This window comes from Acromyrmex echinatior, chromosome 17 (genome assembly GCF_024713525.1).
Source record: "Acromyrmex echinatior isolate Ae372 chromosome 17, ASM2471352v2, whole genome shotgun sequence".
NCBI lineage: Eukaryota > Metazoa > Arthropoda > Insecta > Hymenoptera > Formicidae > Acromyrmex > Acromyrmex echinatior.
The window spans coordinates 5,884,335-5,897,200 of NC_141868.1; the positions used below are offsets into that span (position 1 = coordinate 5,884,335).

Sequence of the window (12,866 nt, forward strand, 5' to 3'; positions counted from 1 at the left end):
TTGTGTCACGTCGCGCAGACTCGAGCTGAGACAGAACGACGGATCACGATAATATAACGTCAGAGATGTTAGAATGACATCGAAGTAAATCGTGACTAACTGGAAATTAAGTGACTTGTAATAATCATTTTGAAGCCATTTTAATGTCATGTGATATTTTGTTCTGTTTGAGGGAATGACGGGAACGCGGAGAAATTGAATGACCCGCGTACTTCTCCCCGTCAGTAGGTGCGTTCGGCATTGCAAATCGGAGGCGTCCGTTTGCTCTTTACTTCGAAAATCGTTCGGCAATTTTTGCAGCTTCCTGCTACATCTCATCTGCGTTCGGTATTAACATTTCAATCGAGCTGCTCGATCCACTCCGGATTCAAAGACCGAGCTAGCAGAGCTAATGCAGATTTTCGCGCTTAAATTAAATTCATAACTTGTATATTTATGATAATGTATCCAACTGATTCGTTAATACATAACGTACATTCATCTCTTTTATAATACTTCTATTTTATAAATAGTGTATTTGAACTGTTATAATGAGTATTATCTGAGTCTACAAACGCTCAAACAAATGCTATCAAATAGAAATTGATAGAGTACATTATGTATAATATTTAACGAGGAAAGTAAGTTTTTAATTCTTTTCCTCTTTATGAATTTGAAGTTACGTTTACGAAAACAAAGAATTTGCTAATTAATTTTTATCAAAGCTTATGTTGCACATATAGAATAAAATAAAATCAAACTGAATTAATATATTAAAGACTTTAACAAATATAAATCAAGTGATATAAATTACTGAAATTATTTTGCAATGTAGTACTTTCTTTTAAGAAAACACACATTGTATATGAATCTGCTACATTCATGTGTAACAATCTATTTTTAGTATATAAAATTATTAATCAGTTTCTAGTAAAGCAAAAGACATTTTCAATTAATAGGGTATTTATTATTTATTCATAAAAATAAACAATTTTATTTTATAATCTAACCTTAAAGGACAGTTTACAGCTCTGTAGTGTTCGGAAATAATTCTTGGCACTCGGATTGCTCGAAGATCACATGATCAAGCTCGCCATCTATTAGCTCGCATTTCAGATTTATATTGCCTAGAGAATCTATAATCAGAATGACGCCATACGGGTATCACTTGTGATTGGTCCGCCATGTTTTAGCCATTCCCTCCAGTTTTTTAAACGCATTATTTTCTAAATTTTTATTCATGCTAAAAAATGCTCAAAAATTGTGACAAATTAAAAAATGATAATAAATAAATATTGTATATAAAATAATAAAACTTTTACATATATTATTTATTATAAAATTTCATTTATTTTGTACTATTGCAATATTGTACATTTTGTAATATTGCACATTACTTTATACAAAACGTTATTTATTGCACATTATTTGCGCTATTAAATGCGCTAGTTTATTATCCATTCTCTGTTCCTATATTTTAGGAGCAAAATGCATCTGTAATAATATAAAAGAAATCAGAAATTCAGAAAAATATTATGTATATATCATTTCATAAAATATTATATATTAAATATTGAAATTATCATATTTGATTTAGACTAACAATGTAATGATATATAATTGAAAAGATTACGACAAAAAGAGAAAGAATTAAATTCGTAACCAATGTGATGACTATACATATACTTAGTGCCAAGACACTATCGTGATATATTAGATATTATAATTAATTTGTGTATATTTTATGTTACATTTTTATTTTAATATTTTAAATACATAATTTTTAATACATTAATATTTTATATTTGCCATTTATACTCTTTAACCAATTCATTTGGCGTTCTGTGTCTTTCGGAATTATTATCATAACATATCCTTTTTTTAATGAATTGTTACAAAACGGTATTGTACATCCAATCATATTTCTAAAATAATTTCGATAATTTTATTTTTATCAATGTACCTTTACATATCTATGTCGTTCAATGTTGTTGCACCTAACCCTAAAACTAACCCTAACCCTAAAACCCTAAGACAGTCTGTTGGATAGACCTCGGACTGAGACCGTATATCTCTTTCTCTCTCGCAGAATTTCGCTAAAATATAATCATCTCTCGTATGGCGCCACTCTGATTATAGGCTTTCTAATATATATATATATATATATATATATATATATATATATATATATATATATGTTGTTACATGAATATAATACGTTAATGGCTATGTTCAGTAGAAAAAGCAGCTTCGTACAATATTGTACAATTCTTCAATACGACTGGTTTTTGCTTTAGGTTTTTTATGAATTTAAATGAATTAATGATATTAAATCAAATTTTATAATAATTGCAAAACTGCTTTCTTTGCTGAATGTAACAACTAATGCCTAATCACGTCCTATCGTGTACTAATAAATTCAGATTACCTAATTGCGATCGTATTAAATAAATGAACAATAAATAATAATAATTAAAATAGACTTTTAATTTTTTAAATACAAAAAATTAACAAATAACAGAGCTAATGAGAGCCAGAGCAGATAATCAAGTGCAACTAGAATTTGTAGATTAAAAAACCTACAAAACTTGCGCTTCATTATCTGCACTGACTTTCATTAGCCCTGTTATTTGTTAGTTATTGTATTTTAAATCAACAATATAAGAACTCGCAATTTCCGAGCAAGTTGCCCTCCGGAATATTCAGAATTTATCTTTATATATATATTTTTAAAAAAATTAGATTGGTTTTACACACCAACCCACTTTGTTCAAATCTTCGTCTTTTTTCTGGCCAATATTCTAGCATAATACATGTATGTCAGAGACAGACAGCAAGGAGGAATATTCCTTTTTGCTGCCGACTAAAAGCGTAAAATTTTACGCCTTTGTATGATACGCGAAACACGAACGCGTCGCGAAAGGGCCACCATATTAATCAAATTGATTAAATATTAATTATCAATAATAATAATTTTATTAATACATGTGTGTGAATAAATTGTGTCTATTCGAAACTAAAAATATAAGTATTTGACTAAAAATAAATCTAAATTTAAAAAAATCTCTATGTGGGATATTTTCAACATTTTGATTTTATAAATCTGAAATATTGTGAAATTAGATCAAATTTCTTAATATAAATTTTACACAATATAAACAACAAAACTTCAAATTAAATATAAACGGAAATTACTAAATCGATTACTATCCCAAAATTTAAGGCCCATGTACGTATTTTTAATAATTCGAACGATTCGTTGCTGAATCTCATCTCAAAACATGTAGAGAGAGAGAAATAAAAGATAAGATAAATGATGTAAGATCCAAAAGGGAGATAACTTTCCCTTATTTATAAATATCGTATATCGTTTACGTTTTAAAAAATTAAATTAATATAATCATTTTCTGCATAATTTATTATTTCAAAATTAAGTATTTTAAAAGATGCAAAATTCCGAATGCGATTTTTTAAAATAATTCAAGATAAAATTCTTTTATATCTTGATACAATGAACCTATACTGGATCTTACGTCATGTTACTATTTTGAATAGTATAAAATCCAGTTACTACACATGGATAAGTTGTAAAAGTTTAGGCTAAAGTAGATGCATTTAGTGCAATTTAGGTAAATTATAGTAACAATTAATAATCATAAAATAGTTTTTATAAAAAAGCGAGATTAATAAATTATACGACAAATGCGTTACATTAAAATATCTGTTATTTCACTAGTAACAAGTATACAAATTATAAGTGTGAAGCAATACAAAGAATATCTTTGAAAACAGTATGTTATATACATATATGTGTATGTATATTATTTTTTTCTGCACCAACTTAAATAAAATTTAATCCTGAATGAATATTTGAAAATAGGTAGAAAGAATAATAAAACAATACTTATTGTACTGTAACGAACACTGTTCTATATTATAATATCTATAGACAAAAAAACAATTTCATTTACTCTAATTACTTTTTATATTTATGTTCTTTATATTTTTTAATTTACTGTATTTCATTTACTTAAAAAATATGAAAATTTTATTAATTTTTGTTTTTACTTCCAAGTGCGTTAATATACAAGGGGTTTGATAATTCTGTTAACAACGCTCGTAGGTACTGCGGACTAAACTGAGTCGAAAAGTCTTCTATCATTTTGCAATAATTAACAAGATATAAATAATCATTCAATATTGGTTTTCAATAATTTTTTATTCAAACACCATTAACTTTACAGAAAAACAACAAGAGACAAAAATTGTTAATTTTTCTCCTTATAAAGTTTTAAAATTTTTTTCAGAATTTTTTAATATCGTATTTCCTCACATGTTGATAAAAATACTTGCCAATGAAAAAATGCAATACTAAAAAGTTGATAAAAAATTCTTAGAAAAAAATCTTAGAGCTCTATGAGAAGAACACAAACAATTTTTGCTGTTTTTCTGTAAAATCGATAGTACGATCAATTGCATCATCGCAATAGTAACAAGATATTAATTATTAAATAGTGCCGAAATTGAAGATCAATATTCGCTGTCTCTATTTAATAATTAATATTTTAAATAATTATTTAATAATTAATATCTTGTTACCATTGCGATGATCTATTGATCGTACTATCAATTTTACAGAAAAACAGCAAAAATTATTTGTTTTCTTCTCATAGAGCTCTAAGATTTTTTTCAGAATTTTTTATCAACTTTTTAATATTTTTTCATTGGCAAGTATTTTTACCAACATGTGAGGAAATACGATATTAAAAAATTCTGAAAAAAATTTTAGAACTTTATAAGCAGAAAATTAATAATTTTTGCCGAAATTAAAGATCAATATTCGCCACTATTTAATAATTAATATCTTGTTACTGTTGCGAAAATTGCAAAACGGTAGAGGACTTTTCGATTCAGTTTAGTCCGTTCTACTTGTCCACGAACATTATCAGTACAATTATCAAACATCCTGTATATATTTTAATGTAAAACATATTTAAAAAACCGATTACATAGAATCAACCTTTATTATATTTTTAAAATTGAATTATTTGGTATCAATCAAGTTGAATTACATACAACTGAGATTAAATTATTTATTATTATTATATATATATATATATATATATATACAGGGTTGGCCATATTCGACGGAAAGATCTGGGCAACACTGTAACTTTTGACAGAGATGTTAGATCGAGTAACGACGTTTCCCATGATTGAAAAAGAAACATCTTTCCGTCGAATATGGCCAACCCTGCGTGTGTATATATATGTATGTATATTTTGTGTGTGTGTGTGTGTGTGTGTGTGGTGGTTTGCATGAGAGTATTATTCATATTAACGTTGCTTTTTTTATGACTCGTGTGATACCGTTCGTACAGACAAATGCGGCCGTGCCGCTCTTCTTCACATTTCTTTTGAAACATATAATAATCGCAAAAAATGCTAGATATATAATAAGAAATGTTGTATTTTATGAATGTTCACGTAATACGATTACTAGAATGATTAATTATTCATAAGGTATAACGTTTCGTATTACATTTAGCATTCTTCGCGATAAGATTTTAAAAAGTAATGTGAAAGAACCGCACGCGACACGACTACCTATTTCTAAGAATTTCAGTAGGGGACCGCGCAGTAATTACGCGTAAACGTAAACATGACGCGCCGCTCCGTGCCACCCCGTACCAACCTCAACACAAGGTCGCGCCAACCGTCTAACTGCCGAAATAAAACGAATATTACGAATATCACGAATAAGTAAAATAATATATTCTTCCCATTTTTAATGTTCTTCGATTAATAAAACGATTATTTCTAGTTTTAGCGGCGCGAATCATTTAATGCGATATCATAATTATATTGCGATATACCGAGGAACATATTTGACGATTATTTTATAATTTTAAATATCAATTTTTCGTATCAATTACAATGTAATGCCGACAAAAGGCAAGAAGTAAAAAGAGATTCTTATTATCATGGTCTTCCTTACATAATTGCTCACGTGAAATAATTTTGACATCCCAATATTACATCTCAATTTTGATTACTCTTTTCTGTGATGTACAATTAAATAAAGATTAATAATACGTCATCCTTTTTTTAAACGAAGATAAATACAAAAATTTATTTTGAATTATAGAACAATTTTGACTAAATAGAATAATAGAATGCATCTAACAATAAGAATCTCATTTTTATTGTTAGTTACCGTACATCCGCGAACTCACGAAATATTTAAAATATTCATGAGCTGCGTATGTGAGTAATGAATCTCAGAAATAAAGGGAAAAAGTGAAATACCTATAATCCTTTTCAATCCTTAATATACTCCTTAGTTTTAGGCAACCTTATGTAATTCGCGTTCGTAGATATCTAATTGCTATTAATTAATGCGACACGCGGAGCGACTCGAAAACACGTGCGTCTCCCACCGAGATCGCCTAGCGAATGCCGAAGTGACGATCGACCACCGCACCTTGCCCCCCTACGCCTTCGCTCCGCGTCCCACCGCTTTTCGTCGCCAGTGACCCCCTTCCCCTACCGAGCTTTTCGCCAGATGTTTTTAGATTTCACCCAACTATCGCGTATGAAAAATATTCAACGTTTTATTCAATTATATTTTTCATATTTTACATGATTTTGACAAACGGATATCGCCGTACATTTCGCGTTTTGCTTTGTGGCATCTCGGGCACAATCCTATATTATCTGCATGATTCTTTTAAACGTAATTAGTAATTATTCGCGTGAGGGTATTCCAACATTATGTCTGAATTTTCATTGTTCTTTTTAATAATTCATTCTTAAATAAAAATTTATAATCTATTCTATATACACATGTTCTTTATATATAAAGATAAACGCAAAAAATCTTAATAGCGTGAAACAATTTGTGCTAAATACAATTTGGTTAAAAGTACTAAATATCTTGTTAATCGTTATTTAATTTTTCAGTTAATAAATTAATTTAAGACACTACTTTTACTGCAAATTATTCTGTGTTTCAGAAATTCTTTAAACGTGCGTATAATAAAATATAAAATAGGTTCCGGAAACTTATTTAAAATATTGAATAAAAAATAAGTCAGAAATGTAGTTATTTAAAATAATAAATACTAAATTTCTCTTTTAAGTTTTTAATTTAAAATATATACTTTAATTTTCATCGCTTTTACAAGTATGTAAAAATTATTAAACGATTTTTACGTATATTTTGACAACTTTAAAAAGAATTTATAAAGTTGTATATTTATAACAAATTCTACATTGTTGTAACTAAATACAGTTAACAAAATGAGAAAAATGTACTTTTTCAAAAATGTATAACTCTGGAACTTAAATATTTAAACGAAAAATTTAAACGTTAATGTTATTTTAAACTAAATTAAGTTAGAGTTAATGGCTTACAAATTTTTAATTTACGAGAAGTTAATAAATTAAAGTTTAAAAGTAACTAAATGAAGTTAAAAATTAATGCATTTAAAATTAATTAAATTAAAAGTTATTTATTAATTAAATTAGAATTTAAACGAAAATATTTCAGGATTGTCAGGTAGTAATGAGTTAAAACGTTAAAAATTAAAAAAAGTTAAAAAGTTAATAACTTTTAATTTAGTATTTATTATTTTAAATAACTACATTTCTGACTTATTTTTTATTCAATATTTTAAATAAGTTTCCGGAACCTATTTTATATTTTATTATACGCACGTTTAAAGAATTTCTGAAACACAGAATAATTTGCAGTAAAAGTAGTGTCTTAAATTAATTTATTAACTGAAAAATTAAATAACGATTAACAAGATATTTAGTACTTTTAACCAAATTGTATTTAGCACAAATTGTTTCACGCTATTAAGATTTTTTGCGTTTATCTTTATATATAAAGAACATGTGTATATAGAATAGATTATAAATTTTTATTTAAGAATGAATTATTAAAAAGAACAATGAAAATTCAGACATAATGTTGGAATACCCTCACGCGAATAATTACTAATTACGTTTAAAAGAATCATGCAGATAATATAGGATTGTGCCCGAGATGCCACAAAGCAAAACGCGAAATGTACGGCGATATCCGTTTGTCAAAATCATGTAAAATATGAAAAATATAATTGAATAAAACGTTGAATATTTTTCATACGCGATAGTTGAGTGTAATCTAAAAACATCTGGCGAAAAGCTCGGTAGGGGAAGGGGGTCACTGGCGACGAAAAGCGGTGGGACGCGGAGCGAAGGCGTAGGGGGGCAAGGTGCGGTGGTCGATCGTCACTTCGGCATTCGCTAGGCGATCTCGGTGGGAGACGCACGTGTTTTCGAGTCGCTCCGCGTGTCGCATTAATTAATAGCAATTAGATATCTACGAACGCGAATTACATAAGGTTGCCTAAAACTAAGGAGTATATTAAGGATTGAAAAGGATTATAGGTATTTCACTTTTTCCCTTTATTTCTGAGATTCATTACTCACATACGCAGCTCATGAATATTTTAAATATTTCGTGAGTTCGCGGATGTACGGTAACTAACAATAAAAATGAGATTCTTATTGTTAGATGCATTCTATTATTCTATTTAGTCAAAATTGTTCTATAATTCAAAATAAATTTTTGTATTTATCTTCGTTTAAAAAAAGGATGACGTATTATTAATCTTTATTTAATTGTACATCACAGAAAAGAGTAATCAAAATTGAGATGTAATATTGGGATGTCAAAATTATTTCACGTGAGCAATTATGTAAGGAAGACCATGATAATAAGAATCTCTTTTTACTTCTTGCCTTTTGTCGGCATTACATTGTAATTGATACGAAAAATTGATATTTAAAATTATAAAATAATCGTCAAATATGTTCCTCGGTATATCGCAATATAATTATGATATCGCATTAAATGATTCGCGCCGCTAAAACTAGAAATAATCGTTTTATTAATCGAAGAACATTAAAAATGGGAAGAATATATTATTTTACTTATTCGTGATATTCGTAATATTCGTTTTATTTCGGCAGTTAGACGGTTGGCGCGACCTTGTGTTGAGGTTGGTACGGGGTGGCACGGAGCGGCGCGTCATGTTTACGTTTACGCGTAATTACTGCGCGGTCCCCTACTGAAATTCTTAGAAATAGGTAGTCGTGTCGCGTGCGGTTCTTTCACATTACTTTTTAAAATCTTATCGCGAAGAATGCTAAATGTAATACGAAACGTTATACCTTATGAATAATTAATCATTCTAGTAATCGTATTACGTGAACATTCATAAAATACAACATTTCTTATTATATATCTAGCATTTTTTGCGATTATTATATGTTTCAAAAAGAAATGTGAAGAAGAGCGGCACGGCCGCATTTGTCTGTACGAACGGTATCACACGAGTCATAAAAAAAGCAACGTTAATATGAATAATACTCTCATGCAAATAACGCAATTCCTGCTTTCAGAGTTAATATAGTTTAATAATTTAATTATTTTTTTGTTTTTGTGCAGCTTCCGTTATACGAACCGTTTAAAAATTAAATGTAATTCTTTGAAACTATTATTGTCGATATAATAAAAGAAACATTTCTCTTTTTTATTAAATAGCCCATTTCATTGACTTTAATCATATCTTACAGACATCATTTATAAATAAAAGATTCATTTCCCTTTTAGCTGCTCTAAATTTATTTCGCAATGATAACGAATTGCAGACGTGTATTTGATATTCGTTTGTAAAAGTTAATCGATTGTATAGTAATATAGATAATAGCTACTACATTTTTCAGATTATCTTCCTTCTCACGGATACGCCTTGACGTGGTGGGAGGGCTCAGTACCTAGATAATATTTATACGAAAAGAATTTTTCTCAAATCTAAAAACTTTCGGATCTGAATGATATATCTAGATAAATTTTTAGATATTGAGTGAAATCGTTCTCTTCGTGTAAAAATCCAACGAGGAAGCTAACGTACCCTCGTCGCCGATTTATTTGAAAATGAACGAACCGCAGCCGGTTCGTCGCGTCGCGCGTTTGTTCGGAAGTGCCGTTCAAGTAATCGGACTCAAGTTATAGTCCGCACGCGATTATAGTCCATTATTCGCGAGTGTTTTTCGCGAGTGTCCAGTGCGAGAGGATGTGTCAATCCCAACTCTCTGAGAGGAGGAGGAGGTCTGGGAGAGGCATCGGGCACCGGCGGAGCAACCTTGCGGTAAATATCTTTTTTTGCTATTGTAAATCAATATCTTTTTTCTATTTATTCGCTTTATTTTACACTGATTTAAAAATAATAATTAGAAAAAAAGAATTATTTTAAAATTATTTTGAAATTTTATAAATATCTATATATTTTTAAGATTTTTTTTTGAAAATGCTCGGGAAAAAATGTTTCATATATAAAAAATGTTTATATATAATTATATATGTAATGTCTATTATATGACATTTTTTCGAGTATATAATTATTTTTATAAATATGTAAGTGAATGGTAAATTAAAAAATTCGATGCTAGTAAAAATATTTTGAAAATTATGTGATTATTTTCAAGAGAATTACGTTTACTAAATATTTTTTTAAATATTAATTGATTTTTTTGCTTTGTTTTAATTTAGATTTTATATTCTTTTTGTTACAGAATCATCGTAGCGACGATGCAGATCAAACTCCGCTGTTGCGCATCAAATTGGTGAGTGATGAATTGATGTTTTCGTTGAGGTAATGGATGCGTGGTAATTTTATTAATATATCTATAGATGCATATATGCATCAATTTAATAAAAATATACCTGTATATTTTTTATAAATGTATATGTAGCATTCCATGCATCCATTACCTTAAAGTGGATAAATTAGAACAAATTAGGATAAATTTAATCCTGGATGCTTCTTCTTATTTTATTGTACATGCACTAAAATTTATAATATCATATTAACATTCAGTTTAAGTTATTTTTAATCTTTCGTAAAAGTCGCCATTGCTCTTATCTAATCTCTCATTAATTTAGCTGAAACAATAAAGTAGAACTATTTCATTCAAGAAAATTACAATGTTAAAAGTTCAAATTTTGTTTCTAAATTCATATGTTAACGCGAATATATTTTATATATTTTATATATGAATGTATATATATATATAATAATAAGTAATTTAATCTCAATTTTATGTAATTCAATTCGATTGATACCAAATAGTTCAATTTAAAAAATATAATAAAGGTTGATTCTATGTAATCGGTTTTTTAAATATGTTTTATATTAAAATATATACAGGATGTTTGATAATTATACTGATAACGCTCGTGGGCAAGTAGAACGGACTAAACTGAGTCGAAAAGTCCTCTACCATTTTGCAATTTTCGCAATAGTAATATATTAATTATTAAATAGTGGCGAATATTGATCTTCAATTTCGGTACTATTTAATAATTAATATCTTGTTACTATTGCGATGATCTATTGATCGTACTATCGATTTTACAGAAAAACAGCAAAAATTGTTTGTTTTCTTCTCATAGAGCTCTAAGATTTTTTTTAGAATTTTTTATCAACTTTTTAATATTGCATTTTTTCATTGGCAAGTATTTTTACCAACATGTGAGGAAATACGATATTAAAAAATTCTGAAAAAAATTTTAGAACTTCATAAGGAGAAAATTAACAAGATAAAAATCTAGAAATTCCAATACGTACCTTTTACCCGCAATTTATCATAAGTAATTGTAAAATTGAATTTGACGGTATTTTTACAGCTCTACTTTCATTTGAAACATTTTTTATATTATCATATATAAGCGAGATATTTCAGATGGTCGATTTAAGTGGACCACCCTATGTATACATACATAAAGTAAGGTTGCCGAAATTGCACCACTTTTTATTTAACTCAGAAATTATGAAGTTAAGTTTTTTACTATAAACTACACTCTTTTTCCTTTCTTGTGTAATTTTTTCATAATTTTTTGATGCATTATAACATTTATAATGAGGATTCTTTTCAGTATGATACGATTGACAATGAGGAAATTTAGTGCACTGAAAGCAGCATTGCATCGAATAAATTCTTCAGATTTCAATTAGAACTTCAATATGCATGCATGTTTACAAGAGATCATCCGAAGATGAGGAGGAAGTATACAATTTTAAAGAATAAATATACACCTTCTTCACCCTGACCCTCACACATATACATACACAACACACAATTTGCAAAATCCGTTCAGGAACCTTTCCGTGATGCCTATAGGGTAATATATGCTAATACTGGCGGTAATTGAATAAAATGCATACGTAAGTTTGATGCATTATACGAGGGCAAGTCAATAAGTTTTTAGAAAAACATAGTAAAACACATTTTTTTTTTATCGATTCATTTTTATTTCTCGACATAGTTTCCTTTCAGCTCGATTATTGATCCAACGATTCTCCAACTTTTTCAAGCCGTCCGGATAATATGATTTGTCCAACCCTTCAAAATAAGCCTCTGTTTCGGCGATGAGCTGCTCTCTGGTGGTGAATCTCTTTCCTTCGAACCATTTCTTCAGATTTGGATACAGGAAATAGTCGCAGGGGACTAAATCTGGCGAATATATTGGATGAGGAAGCAATTCGTAGAGGAATTCGTTGAATTTGGCCATCGATGCCGGGCACGTGTGAACCCGTGCATTGTCTTAATGGTAGAGCACTTTCTTTCCATTTAGGATATTAATTAATTTAATAATAGCAGATTATACATTTATTTATATAATTATACATGTATATATATATATATTTATTGTATATATATATATATATATATGTATAATACACATATATATATGTATATATATATATATATATATATATAAACTTTTCTATGATACAATACATGCATATATTTAGTAATAAATAGTAAAT

At 28.4% G+C, this 12,866-nt stretch overlaps 1 long non-coding RNA gene across 1 annotated transcript; it reads left to right on the forward strand.

Annotated features, from left to right (window-relative positions):
- Nucleotides 1-8,271: 8,271 nt before the first annotated feature.
- LOC147906923 (uncharacterized) lies at nucleotides 8,272-11,573 on the forward strand. Its single transcript, XR_015547934.1, has 3 exons — nucleotides 8,272-8,418; nucleotides 9,760-10,184; nucleotides 10,609-11,573. It is a non-coding gene; the product is annotated as an uncharacterized LOC147906923 (long non-coding RNA).
- The last annotated feature ends 1,293 nt before the right edge of the window (nucleotides 11,574-12,866 follow it).